Source organism: Heteronotia binoei, chromosome 11 (genome assembly GCF_032191835.1).
Source record: "Heteronotia binoei isolate CCM8104 ecotype False Entrance Well chromosome 11, APGP_CSIRO_Hbin_v1, whole genome shotgun sequence".
In the NCBI taxonomy this organism is placed as follows: Eukaryota; Metazoa; Chordata; class Lepidosauria; order Squamata; family Gekkonidae; genus Heteronotia; species Heteronotia binoei.
Genome location: NC_083233.1, coordinates 23,987,434 through 24,001,786, shown reverse-complemented (window position 1 = coordinate 24,001,786; position 14,353 = coordinate 23,987,434).

Sequence of the window (14,353 nt, the reverse complement as noted above, 5' to 3'; positions counted from 1 at the left end):
CTTTACAGGCAAATGGTGTTGGGGGGCTTTAAGGGAGCCTGGGGGAGGACTCACATCTGTATAACCCTTTTCAGGTGGCTGTTGACTTCTTTGTATAAATCCCTCGCCCCCACTAATTTATACCATCAAGGGACATCTTGTCTAAAACCCTTGTTGGTAACTTTTTTTTGGTATGTGTATGTCTGTAAAGAGTTGTTCTGTGTAAATACAGCTTTATAATAAAGAGAGATTAAAACAGTAAACCCTTATTTTTAGAGTTTCAGGCAACGTTATTCCTTTCTTCTCCCATTTTCTTAGCCTGCCCTTCTTGTGTGTGTGTCTGTGGGTGCCTTTTATGAGCTAAAAAAAAAAGGGGTAAAAGTAGTCCCCTGTGCAAGCACCAGTCGTTTCCAACTCTGGGGTGATGTCACATCACGACGTTTTCACGGCAGACTTTTTACGGGGTGGTTTGCCATTGCCTTCCCCAGTCATCTACACTTTCCCCCCAGCAAGCTGGGTACTCATTTTACCGACCTCAGAAGGATGGAAGGCTGAGTCAACCTTGAGCTGGCTACCTGAACCCAGCTTCCACCTTTTATGAGCTAGGCCATTACAAATTACTTCCTTACCCCCAGAATCAGGGACTTCTAGGGCTGAGGCTGAACTGCTAGGGGAAGAGGCCAGGATGCTGGTAAACAGGAGGTCTGGACCAGGTTCTGAAGATCAGCCTAAAAGCCAACATCCTGGCACCGAGGCAGCATCTGTAACCTGAACTGGAAGGTTGTAATTCCCATATGCAGGCACATCTCTCCACAAAACATTAACTAGGTGACCTACAAATCCACAACAGCCTCAGTATAAAAACACATTGTGCTTGAAGTAAGATCCAAAAGCGATCTGCTGCTGCCTCCTTATTGAGGCACTCATAAAATAACAGCTGGGGACACACCAATTCAGCCTTATTTCCCATTCACATATGCAAGCAGACATTTGGGCAGCGGCTTAAAATACAACAGCGAGAGGCTCTGCAGGGGGAGAAGGAGAATTCTTCAAGCAGTTTGCCTTACCGTAGTGTGCGCGTATCAGTATTCCTTTATTTGCATTTAGAAGAATAGACATATACGCAATACAAGGCAAAAGGTAATAACACGATTGCTTTTTAAAATTCATCAAAATCTATTTTTTGTATAGTACCATTTGTGTGTGTGGTTTTTTTTATGGTAAGATTTGACATAACGGAGATGACAAAGGGAGGAAAGAACACGGGTTCATTCCAGTTACACATGCTCAGCTTTAACTGGAGAGTAGGGACCAAGGGGCAGTGTCTTAAAAGTAGGTATTGAAGGATTTGAAAGAGGCGGCATCATATAGCTGTCCAGGTATAAAGGGCAGAAAGGGTGGAATCAGTGGAAAGAGCAAGAGACTTTGGGGCAGATGAATGTCATAGAATTAGAGCGATGGTCATCACCAGAAGTGTATAATCAGGACATGAGAGTGTGAAGGTAAGAGACAGCAAGGCCCAAACATGCAGCCTGGGGGCTTCCTTCTCTCCCTCTCGTTTCCTTCAGATATCAGAGACTTAAATAAAATATTGCAAGTCTGCTAATCTTTTGAGCATGTATTATTTAAAGCTTTAAAAAAAACCTTTGTGTTTGTCTGTGTCCTTTATAAAGTTTATATCCGTGCTACCTGGCATTACATTTTATGACACACATGGCTGGACCCAACAAGGTCTCATTATGTCCGATCCAGCCTTCATAACGAATGAGTTTGTCACCCCTGCCCTAGAGGATGAGGAGCTGGCCTTGAATCCAAGAGGGGACAAGAAGCCAAAATATAGCACTGACCTTCAGATTGCTTCCAACCCCTTATATTTTGTATGCAAATGGAGCACTGGATATTCTCCAGTTTTTAAATCCAGGCATTAATAATAAAATAATCATAAAGCGAGTCCAAAAGAAAAGTATTTCATATTAGAAATTGTTGGAGCGCTCTCTAGTGGCAGCTGGGGATTCCAGCGGGCTGCTTGTGCCATTTAACTCCGAGGCGCTGAATGAATTTGGCAGAGATCTTGGTGAGCCTCATTATTTCTTTATAAACTTCAGGCAAGGCCTCTTTCTTAAGGAGTATGAGATGCACACTTTGCAGAAGTGAAAGACTGGTACAGATAGACTCTAAGACACATAGCACAATCTTGATGACCTTCGGTGTGGTGATAACACATCTGAGGCCTCCCTAAATCAGGAGTTTCTTTTCAAGAAAAAGGGCTTAAGGTTATCTGAAACAGCCCACAGTCAATGTGCCTGCCGGAGCAAGAGGCTGTTGTGATAACCTACCCTTAAGTTTCCTGGTATCGGTCTGAAATTGTCCTTCATGCCCTTCCCAATTTTTTTAGGCTAAGCAAAAAGGAGCCATAAACCTCTGCCTAAACCAAGCACATTTCAAACACACACACACACTCATTTCAAGTGGCCAGGCTTCATTAGAAGTAGAGGAACAGCTTGTGGGAGGTGTTGCCATAGTGACCACATGGTGTAGTTTCCAGAGCAAATGCCTTTCTCCCTGAGTATCCCTCCATTTCTCTCCCCTCAGGTCTGTGGAGAGGGGAACGTGAGGGTGGTGGTTCTGTGTGGGGCTGTTACTAATGAGAGCCAGTATGGTATGATGGATAGAGACTAGGGAAACTCAGGTTCAATTAAGAACCAGTTTGGTGTAGTGGTTAAGTGTGTGGAGTCTTCTCTGGGAGACCTGGGTTTGATTCCCCACTCCTCCACTTGCTGCTGCCGGGACAGCCTTGGGTCAGCCATAGCTCTCGCAGAGCTGTCCTTGAAAGGGCAGCTTCTGTGAGAGCTCTCTCAGCCCACTTACCTCACAGGGTGTCTGTTGTGGGAGAGGAAGGTAAAGCAGATTGTAAGCCACTCTGAGATTCAGAGTGAAGGGCTGGGTATAAATCTAATATCTTCTTCACAGTGCCACCTTGGCCCTAGTCACTGTCTCAGCCCAGCCTGCCTCAGAAGGTTCTTGAGAGGATATAAAAGGGAGGAGAACCATGAACTAAGGATTGGATAGATTCATGAGGGATGGTGAAGGAACTGGAGGAGGGAATTCTGATATCAAATTCTTTTTTACTTTTATGGTCTCTCTCAGACCAAGCTTTCTCACAGAGATATGAAGATACCAACATGGGTATGGCATAGGGATGGCAGCCTCCAGGAGGGATAGGAATCCCCTGGAATTACAGCTGATGACAGAGATCATCTCCCCCGGACAAAATGGATGCTTGATACCCCACTGGCATTGTACCCTACTGAGGTCCCTGTCCTACCCAGGCATCTCCCAATCTGGATCTGGCATCCCTACACTCCATCCCCCACTGGAGGCCAGGAGGGATCTGGTAACCCTAGTATGGCACTCTTAGTTCCTTGAGGGGAAGCCAGGATACCAAATAAGGCACTGTTGCCATTATAGAAGCCCGGAAAGCCACCAGTTTATGTCTAAACAACAGGTCACAGGGAAATCAATTTTACATACTGTAAACAGGGCAAAATCTCAAACTGACCACTAGGCAAAACCTCCAGGTTTATCTTAAGCTGCTTTTTCTGGAACAAGGGCCTTCTTTTCACATACAAAATGGCCCTTTTTTTGCTCACTACTTACTGTAAAGATTGCCTGCCCACAGCAAAATTAAGATAGACCAAACTTCCCTGATTATGGGATAGGAGGTTACAATCATCTAGCCATTCACTAGTCAGGTCCCAGTTGTTTGAGATCAAAGAAAATAAGAATTTTTCACAACAACTTACAGCTTCCCTCTCTATAGACCTTAGAAGGACAGAAGAGCCATAAAAATTTATCTCTTTGTTCCAATATATTTGATTGCTGAGGTGGAAGTAATTTAATTTAGAACTGTAAGAAAATAGTTCAATAGTTTAGGCAATTTTCATCTCTCTGTCAGGTCCCTGGACCATACTTCATTTTTGGTTTATGTTCATATATAATTATCTTTCTCATTGTGATTTATACGTGTTCTGGTTTTCCTGTCCTTTATACTTGAAGACTTTAATAAATATAAAGAACAAAGAGACAGGCTGATGTCCAAGAACAGACTAGGAACCATGCTTTCCACCTAGGAAGCTTCAGGCCAGCCAACCGCAGTCCAACCTCACCAATTTTCACAGCTAACAAAGAAAACTGGAGAATCTAACCTGCCAAATTCTGCAGAAGTGACTGTTCAGGGTTATGCTGTGGTCCACTTTCAACATGTAACCCCTTGACTTCACCGCAACAGGTTCCTTGCAACCCTCAAATTAGTTTATCAGAGACAATTTAGAGAATTACAGCCACGGAAGGTCCTGAGAAGTGAATTCATCCTTTATCTTGTGGGTTAGGGACACAGGGCTTAGCCCTTTGGAGTTCTAGGAAGACCTGTCCGTGATAAACCGACATTCTCTGCTCTAGCTTTAAATCAGGAAGCCCCCAGCCTAAGTGCTGGGCATGGAGCTTCCTCTTCAGTCCCAAGAGAACCCTGCAGGAAAAGCTGGAATCTCCTGCAAGTTTCGCATGGCTTGTCTCCTTGCCGCAACTACTTCAAGGCTGTGCAGGTGGAGGATTTTTATCACCCGTGCTCTGAAGTCCTTCCCCTGCCTTTGGCATGCTTTGAAGATGCTGAGCTCAGCTCAGCCCCTCTGTTGACTCTGGGGCATGTAGCTTCCCATCCACAAGGCCCAGTTACAATACATTAAGCCTGTTTCCTGTGAATTGGGCACTGAGCCAGAATCTTTCACTGTTGGTGGGCTGGACTTATGCTTTTACTAGGATTTTCTCTCTCTTAATTTCTCTCTTCTTCCTCTCCTCACCCACTGTTCTGGGTACCTGCTCTGTTTCTTAATGTTTTCAGCTGATCCACTCTGATGTTAACAATAAGACTTTGCAGAATGAAACCTCTTGATGCTATCAGTTGAGCTTCTCTGAGGTCACAGATGGCTTGGGCCGCTCTGCACTAAGAAAGAACTTAAAAGGGGGGGGGGGGAGAACATAGACATTGTGGGAATTTCAGAAACTTGGTGGAATGAAGAGAATCAGTGGAACACGGTGATTCCTGGATGTTATATCGGAAGGATAGGGAGGGAAGGGTTGGAGGTGGGGTGGCTCTGTATGTCAGAGAGGGTATACAGTCCAGTAAGACTGAAGTCAGAGAATTAGATTCCCTTCTAGAAATGCTTTGGGTCGAAATAGAGGGCCCAAAAGGAAATTTAACTATGGGAGTTTGTTAACGCCCATCAAATCAAAATATAGAGGACGATTATAATATGATGGAAGGATTAAAGATAGCAGCTAAATGTAAAAACTGTGTCATAATAGGTGATTTTAACTACCCACAGATTGATTGGGTCAATATGTGTTCTGGTCGAGAGAAAGAGATTGAGTTTCTAGACACTCTCAATGACTGTGCTATGGAGCAGATGGTCACAGAACCTACGAGGGGCGGGGCGATCCTGAATTTGGTCCTAAGTAATGCCCAAGACCTGGTGAGAGATTGCAAAGTGATTGAACCGCTTGGGAGCAGTAACCATAACATTATTGATTTCACCATTTGTATAAACAGGGAGTTGCCCCAAAAGACCAGCACAACCACTTTTAAATTAAAAAGGGGTAAATTCTCTGAGATGAGAAGGCATGTGAAGAGGAAACTGAAAGGAAAGGTAAATGCAGTCAAAACCCTTGGGGAAGCTTGGAGGCTATTTAAAACTACAATCCTAGATGCTCAGATAAAATATATACCACAAGTTAGGAAAGCCACAAACAGGTATAAGAAGAGGCCTGCATGGTTAACAAACAAAGTTACAGAAGCTGTAAAAGGTAAGAAGGATTCCTTTAAGTGGTAGAAAGCTAGTCCAAGTGAGATTAATAAGAGGGAACACAGGCTGTGGCAAAACAAATGCAAGACTATGATCAGGCAGGCAAAAAGAGACCATGAGGAGCATATTGCAAAAAACATAAAGACCAACAATAAAAATTTCTTCAAATATATTAGAAGCAGGAAACCAGCCAGGGAGGCAGTGGGGCCCTTGGATGACCAAGGGGCAAAAGGATTACTGAAGGAGGATAGGGAAATAGCTGAGAAGCTGAATGCATTTTTTGCCTCTGTCGTCACTGTGGAAGATGAGAAGTGTTTGCCTGCTCCAGAACCACTAATTTTGGAAGGGGTGTTGAAAGACCTGAGTCAGATTGAGGTGACAAGAGAGGAGGTCCTACAACTGATAGACAAATTAAAAACTAATAAGTCACCAGGTCTGGATGGCATACATCCAAGAGTTCTGAAAGAACTCAAAGGTGAACTTGTGCATCTCCTGAGAAAAATATGTAATCTTTCATTGAAATCTGCCTCCATTCCTGAGGACTGGAAGGTAACAAATGTCACCCCCATCTTTAAAAAGGGTTCCAAAGGAGATCCGAGAAATTACAGGCCAGTCAGTCTTACTTCAATACCGGGAAAGTTGGTAGAAAGCATTATCAAGGACAGAATGAGTAGGCACATTGATGAACACAAGTTATTGAGGAAGTCTCAACATGGGTTCTGTAAGGGAAGATCTTGCCTCACTAACCTGTTACAGTTCTTTGAGGGGGTGAACAAACATGTGGACAAAGGAGACCCAATAGATGTTGTTTACCTTGACTTCCAGAAAGCTTTTGATAAAGTTCCTCATCAAAGGCTCCTTAGTAAGCTCGAGAGTCATGGAGTAAAAGGACAGGTCCTCTTGTGCATCAAAAACTGGCTAATTAATAGGAAGCAGAGAGTGAGTATAAATGGGCAGTCTTCGCAGTGGAAGATGGTAAGCAGTGGGGTGCCGCAGGGCTCAGTACTGGGTCCCATGCTCTTTAACTTGTTCATAAATGATTTGGAGTTGAGAGTAAGCAGCAAAGTGGCTAAGTTTGCAGATGACACTAAATTGTTCAGGGTGGTGAGAACCAGAGAGAATCGTGAGGCACTCCAAAGGGATCTGTTGAGGCTGAGTGAGTGGGCGTCAACGTGGCAGATGAGATTCAATGTGGCCAAGTGCAAAGTAATGCACATTGGGGCCAAAAATCCCAGCTACAAATACAAGTTGATGGGGTGTGAACTGGCAGAGACTGACCAAGAGAGAGATCTTGGGGTCATAGTAGATAACTCCCTGAAAATGTCAAGACAGTGTGTGATTGCAATAAAAAAGGCCAACACCATGCTGGGAATTATTAGGAAGGGAATTGAAAACAAATCAGCCAGTATCATAATGCCCCTGTATAAATCGATGGTGCGGTCTCATTTGGAATACTGTGTACAATTCTGGTCACCGCACCTCAAAAATGATATTATAGCACTGGAAAAAGTGCAGAAAAGGGCAACTAGAATGATTAAAGGTTTGGAACACTTTCCCCATGAAGAAAGGTTAAAACGCTTGGGGCTCTTTAGCTTGGAGAAACATCAACTGTGGGGTGACATGATAGAGGTTTACAAGATTATGCATGGGATGGAGAAAGTAGAGAAATAAATACTTTTCTCCTTTTCTCACAATACAAGAACTTGTGGGCATTCAATGAAATCGCTGAGCAGTAGGGTTAGAACAGATAAAAGGAAGTACTTCTTCACCCAAAGAGTGATTAACATGTGGAATTCACTGCCACAGGAGGTGATGGCGGCTACAAGCATAGCCAGCTTCAAGAGGGGTTTGGATAAAAATATGAGCAGAGGTCCATCAGTGGCTATTAGCCACAGCATATTATTGGAACTGTCTGGGGCAGTGATGCTCTGTATTCTTGCCGTTTTGAGGGGGGGGGCAAAGTGGAAGGGCTTCTAGCCCCACTTGTGAACCTCCTTTCTTTTTTGGCCACTGTGTGACACAGAGTGTTGGGCTGGATGGACCATTGGCCTGATCCAACATGGCTTCTCTTATGTTCTTAAGAAGCTTTAGGATTCAAGCACCACACTCCATAAATATCTCTTAGGTTAACATACCGCATACAGTGTTTCCTAAGCACCAGTTGATATAAATCGATTTGAAGCAAAGGAGAAAAAAGAGAGAGCACAATATTAGATGGTTGCTGTGCATGATAGCCCAAAGTGAGTGCCCCAAACTACAGGAAATCTCTTTGGTTATCTGAAAAAAAGATGGCTCATATTGCTGACCATCACCAACTCCCAACAGTACCAGGCCAATCTATCAATACAAGGAAAAACAGTAGTTGCTTTGGAGCACATCTTTGCAAAGTAGTTTGGAAAGACTGGTAGGTACAGGTGTAGAATTGCGCTCTAGCAGAGGACATGAGATACAAAGAACTCGGCCAGACAGGTCCCTTCTTTCATTTGGGACCCCCTTCCCTCCCACCCCACAAAATAAGACAAATAGCCCCACCAAAGATATTTTAGCAATTGGTAACTAGTTTTATCTTGATAAGAGATTATGTACAGATTGCTAAATGCTTGATATTACATAAGTTGCTTTAAACAGCACTGTAAAGACATATCAGGAATGACGATCAAGATTATATAGATGTCGCACGCAGTAGGATCACAGAGATGGAAGGGGCCTCCAGGGTCTTCCCTGCACATTGCAGGAAATTTCTCAGCTACTTCCCACCCCCCCACACCCACCCAGTGACCCTTGCTCCGTGCCTAGAAGATGCCAAAAAACACAAAACAGGATCCCTGACCAAACTGGTCTGGAGAAAATAGTACAGCTTAAGAACAATTAAGAACTGCAGTACAACAACAGTACAACTTAAGAACCATTTCAGATTTTTAAAAGCAAGTTTCCAGGTTTCATGAGGAGAAAAGTCTGAAATGGAAACCAAGTCTAGGAATACTAGGGAAGGGGACACGGATATTGGCCATGTTGCTAAGTTTCCAAGACTTCCAGACCTTGCTTTAATTCTTCCTTTCCAAGACTTCCAGCCCTTGTTTTAATTCTTCCTTTTTGGCTGTCACTATTCTTACCAAAGAGACAGTTTGGTCCACCAAACCCAAATATCATATATCTTTTTCCAAACTGTGCCACAAAGCAGATATCCCCAATGTGGGGCCTCTGGGTGGTGTGATTCCTGCCATCGTTTCTGGTAACTGCCAAGTATTTGGTATAGTGGTGTACACTGGTTTGGTGTAGTGGTTAAGAGTGGCAGACTCTAATCAAGAGAACTGGGTTTGATTCCCCGCACCTCAACATGAAGCCAGCTGGATGACTTTGGGTCAGTCAGTTAGGGTTGCCAATCCCCAGGTGGGGGCAGGGGATCTCCCAGTTTGGAGGCCCTCCCCCCGCTTCAGGATCGTCAGAAAGCGGGGTGGGGGGGGAGGGAAATGTCTGCTGGGAACTCTGTTATTCCCTATATTTATTTTCATAGAAAATCATGGAGAATTGATTGTATCTGGGGCTCTGGGGGAGCTGTTTTTTGAGGTAGAGGCACCAAATTTTCAGTACAGCATCTAGTGCCTCTCCCCAAAATATCCCCCAAGTTTCAAAACGATTGGACCAGGGGGTCCAATTCTATGAGCCCCAAAAGAAGGTGCCCCTATCCTTCATTATTTCCTATGGAAGGAAGGCATGGAAAAGGTGTGCTGTCCCTTTAAATGTGATGGCCAGAACTCCCTTTGGAGTTCAGTTATGCTTGTCACAGCCTTGATCTTGGCTCCACCCTGAGGTCTCCTGTCTCCTCCCCCAAAGTCCCCAGATATTTCTTAAATTGGACTTGGCAACCCTAGTCACAGTTCTTTCAGAACTCTTTCAGCCCCGCCTACCTCACAGGGAGAGGAAGGGAAAGTGATTTTAAGCTGCTCTTCTTCAGGTAGTGAAGGGTGAGGTATAAAACCAACTGTTTTTCTTTAAAAAGTAGGTGGGGCCTTCACCCAGCAGGACTTCTGATGGGCCATTGGAGATTGGACTGACAGTGCAGATTTTTAAAAACATTGTTTCAGCAGCAGCTGCCACCACAGCACAAGGAGCTTCACTGCATGACCGAAGGTAAGCTGTGTGTAGATACAAAAATATTTTTAAACAGTATGTTATTTGATAAGACATCTTATTAAATAGGGCTTCTGCCTGAAATGTTTAAGTTACTAAAAGAATTGTGCATGATCTCGTTCCCTGACATTTGGTGGTTGACTTGGCCTCCCATCGCAGCCATTTTGTTGCTGAGCTCTCCACCTTCTGTCAGAATTCCAAAGGTGCCTCTTCTAGAGAGGATCAGATCAATAGATCCGAAAAACAGAGGTAGAGACTGATAAAAGGATATTTCTCTACAAACCTAAAGGATATCTGTGTTGTAGTAAAATCTGAAATCTTTTTAAAAAATGCATTGGGGGATGAAAACTCCCCCAAATAATAGGAACAATGGCTGTAGCTTTAAAAAAACAACTATCAGTAGCCATTTGGAAGTTTGCCAGGCAACCATAACAATCCTTCCAAGCCTTCTATGAAGCAAAGCCATGGGCGGGGGGAAGCAAGGGTAGACTTGGAGGCTAAGACAGCACTGAAAAGAATGTCCCCTTCCCCGGTCAGGTCCCCTAATGACAGGGACAGAGCTGGTGGCAGCCACTAGAAAATCACGACCCACAAAATTCAGCCCAGAGGCAGTAGCAGTCACTTTTCCTGGGAAGAGGCTGCCAGGTGGAGGGAAAGATGGAAGGTTGGCTGATGGGCGGGGAGGAAAGAAGCAGGAAAAGGAGAGCAGCTATGGGGGGTGTCAGGGAAGGGACTGGGAGAGGGGGATACGAGGCGGGAGTGATACCCCCCGCAGTCCTTGGTGGTCACTCACTTGTTATAAACATATGAAGCTGCCTTATACTGAATCAGACTCCCGGTCCGTCAAAGTCAGTCTTGTCTACTCAGACTGGCAGCAGCTCTCTGGGGTCTCAAGCTAAGGTTTTTCACACTTACTTGCCTAGACCCTTTTTAGTTGGAGATGCCAGGGATTGAACCTGGGACCTTCTGCTTACCAAGCAGATGCTCTACCACTGAGCCACCATCCCTTAGATGTTACATATCTAATGACCATGCTAGCACAGGATTCGGAGCTCTCGTTCAGAATCTCAGCCAGTTTCAATCACTCCAAGTGCACCTCCTGACACATTCGTGACTCCCAAATCAACTTTGTTTCCTTCAAGAAGTCTCTGCCCAGATATTTGTGCCAAGGGAGTGGGTGGGACCAATGATGCCCCTATTTTCTGTATGACAGTGCATTCAAGCCACTTGGCAGAGGGTTCTGTGGTTAAGGGAATACACGGGACAGAAGTCACCTACCACAGTCATGAAAGGGGACAGGAAGGAGTTGAATTTCTGACTTTCCAAAGCAATCCTTACAAAATTTGTCTGGCGAGGACAAGAACAGCTCATATTTGGGCAAATTCTCCATAAGGAGAGAGGAGAAATGAGAATACCATGCTTTGAAGGGCACTGTTCACATCCATCATCTTCCAGCTAGTGCCACTGCTCGCTATTAATCCGCACTACCAACATTAGGCCTGGTGTCTAGAGATGGCTGTCTCATGCACACAGAGAAGAGTCAGTCAGGCAGCCTTTACTGGTATATCAAATGACTAAGTTAAAATACAATAATATTAAAATGTGAATATTAGATCACACACAACAATGTACCAGGAAAATGCCAAGGCAGCATCTGGTTTCCTGCCCTGGGAGCTACAGCTTTGCCCTTCCAGCTGCCTGCTCCGAGCTGAGATAAGGCTCCTTTCCACTGTTCCATGTATTCACGTCCTGTGCAGCTGGAAGCTCTAACCTCTAACCTTCCCATCAGAGATCTGGCGGCTTCCATGCAGCGCCATCCCAGAGAGTCTCCGGAAGTCAATGTGAGCATCCTTGCAAGCAGGTGTCCTTAACTGCTCCATTGAACAGGCATAATTTTTTGCAGGAAATGCACCCCCCAATACCTTTTATCACTGAGATCTATTTTGCCAAATAGCAAACACAAATTTCAAATTCAGCAAAGCAGTAAAGAGTTTAAATTAAGCACAAAAAGCAGTCATATGGGTTGAGAAACCATGCTAGCTGTTGCCCACTTAGCCCTGCAAAGCCAGCACAAAGAAACTCCTGCTTACTCTTCCCACTGTGCATTAATATTCTTAACAACTGCAGGTTCTCTGAATCGCAAGCATGCTACAAGGCGTGCCTTTACGACAGGGTGTTACACCATTGCTAATCAAACCTGGATATAACAGCTTTTCAGCAGTGTGCTATAGTGGTTGGAATGGCAGCCAGGCTAGGAATCAGTGGCAAGACCCAGGTTCAAATCCCCACCATGTAGCTCACTGTTTGACTCTGGGTCACTACTTCTCCCTGACCCTCAAGGTTGTTATGAGAGTAAAATGAGAAAGAAAGAAGTACTTTTCTCCCTTTCTCACAATACAAGAACTCGTGGGCATTCGATGAAATTGCTGAGCAGACAGGTTAAAAACGGATAAAAGGAAGTACTTCTTCACCCAAAGGGTGATTAACATGTGGAATTCACTGCCACAGGAGGTGGTGGCGGCCACAAGCATGGCCACCTTCAAGAGGGGGTTAGATAAAAATATGGAGCAGAGGTCCATCAGTGGCTATTAGCCACAGAGTGTGTGTGTGTGTGTGTGTGTGTATATATATATACACATATATTTGGCCGCTGTGTGACACAGAATGTTGGACTGGATGGGCCATTGGCCTGATCTAACATGGCTTCTCTTATGTTCTTAAATGGGAGGAAACCAAGGAAACAATCTTGCACACCATCTTGCGCTTCTCCAAAGGGCAGGATAAGGTATGCAATAACTATACCCAGGAAGTGCAAATGGCACTTAAAATTGTGTAACTAAGGCAGAAAGGACTGAATTCAAGCAAAATGTATACATCCTGTAGTGATTTGCATGTTTACATTTAAATTTATGCCCTGAATAGTCTCTCCTGAGGAAAAGCATTTACGATAAAAAAAGAGCGAGAGAGATCTAGGAAACCAGCTTGATAAGAACATAAGAGAAGCCATGTTGGATCAGGCCAACGGCCCATCCAGTCCAACACTGTGTCACACAGTGGCCAAAATATATATATATTGGTCATGGAGTAAAAGGACAGGTCCTCTTGTGGATCAAAAACTGGCTAATTAATAGGAAGCAGAGAGTGAGTATAAATGGGTAGTCTTCGCAGTGGAGGACGGTAAGCAGTGGGGTGCCGCAGGGCTCAGTACTGGGCCCCATTAATGATTTGGAGTTGGGAGTAAGCAGTGAAGTGACCAAGTTTGCAGATGACACTAAATTGTTCAGGGTGGTGAGAACCAGAGAGGATTGTGAGGCACTCCAAAGGGATCTGTTGAGGCTGGGTGAGTGGATGTCAACATGGCAGATGAGGTTTAGTGTGGCCAAGTGCAAAGTAATGCACATTGGGGACAAGAATCCCAGCTACAAATACAAATTGATGGGCTGTGAACTGGCAGAGCCTGACCAAGAAAGAGATTTTGGGGTCGTTGTAGATAACTCACTGAAAATGTCAAGACAGTGTGCGATTGAAATAAAAAAGGCCAATGCCATACTGGAAATTATTAGGAAGGGAATTGAAAACAAATCAGCCAGTGTCAGAATGCCCCTGTATAAATCGATGGTGCGTCTCATTTGGAATACTGTGTACAATGCTGGTCACCGCACCTCAAAAAGGGTATTATAGCATTGGAAAAAGTGCAGAAAAGGACAACTAGAATGATTAAAGGTTTGGAACACAATGTCTATGTTTTCCCCCAACACTAAACATTCCAACTCACCAATTTTACTTTGAACACTTCTAGCATTTGTATACAAACATCTATAATTTCCCAGGCAAGTTAGGCCCGCAACCTTCCTCCTGTTGCCTAGAGACTTTGGCAGACAGTCCATACTGTTCGTCACCATCTCAGTGGACAACTCTGATCCATTACTCGATAGAAAAGTAACAGCTAACCTTTCATCTCTTTGAGATGAGTCCTCCTGAACCAGAGACATTTCATCTCCTGTCGGCTTTCCCCCAAGATTTAGTTTAAAAATTACTCTGCCACCTTTTTGATTTTAAGCACCAGCAGCCTGGTTCCATCTGGGGACAAGTGGAGACCATCTCTTTTGTACAGCTCCTGCTTGTTCCAGAAAGCATCCCAGTGCCTAACAAACTTAAACCTTTCATCCCTACACCATTGTCTCATCCACATATTGAGACTTCTAATTTGTGCCTGTCTCTCTAGCCCTGCATGTGGAACAGGTAGCACTTGAGAAGGCTACCTTGGAGGTCCTGGCCTTAAGTCTCCTGCCTAGCAGCCTAAATTTTTCCTCCAGAACCTAATGACTGCATTTCCCTACATCGTTGGTGCCAACATGCACCATGACCACTGGCTCCTCCCCAGC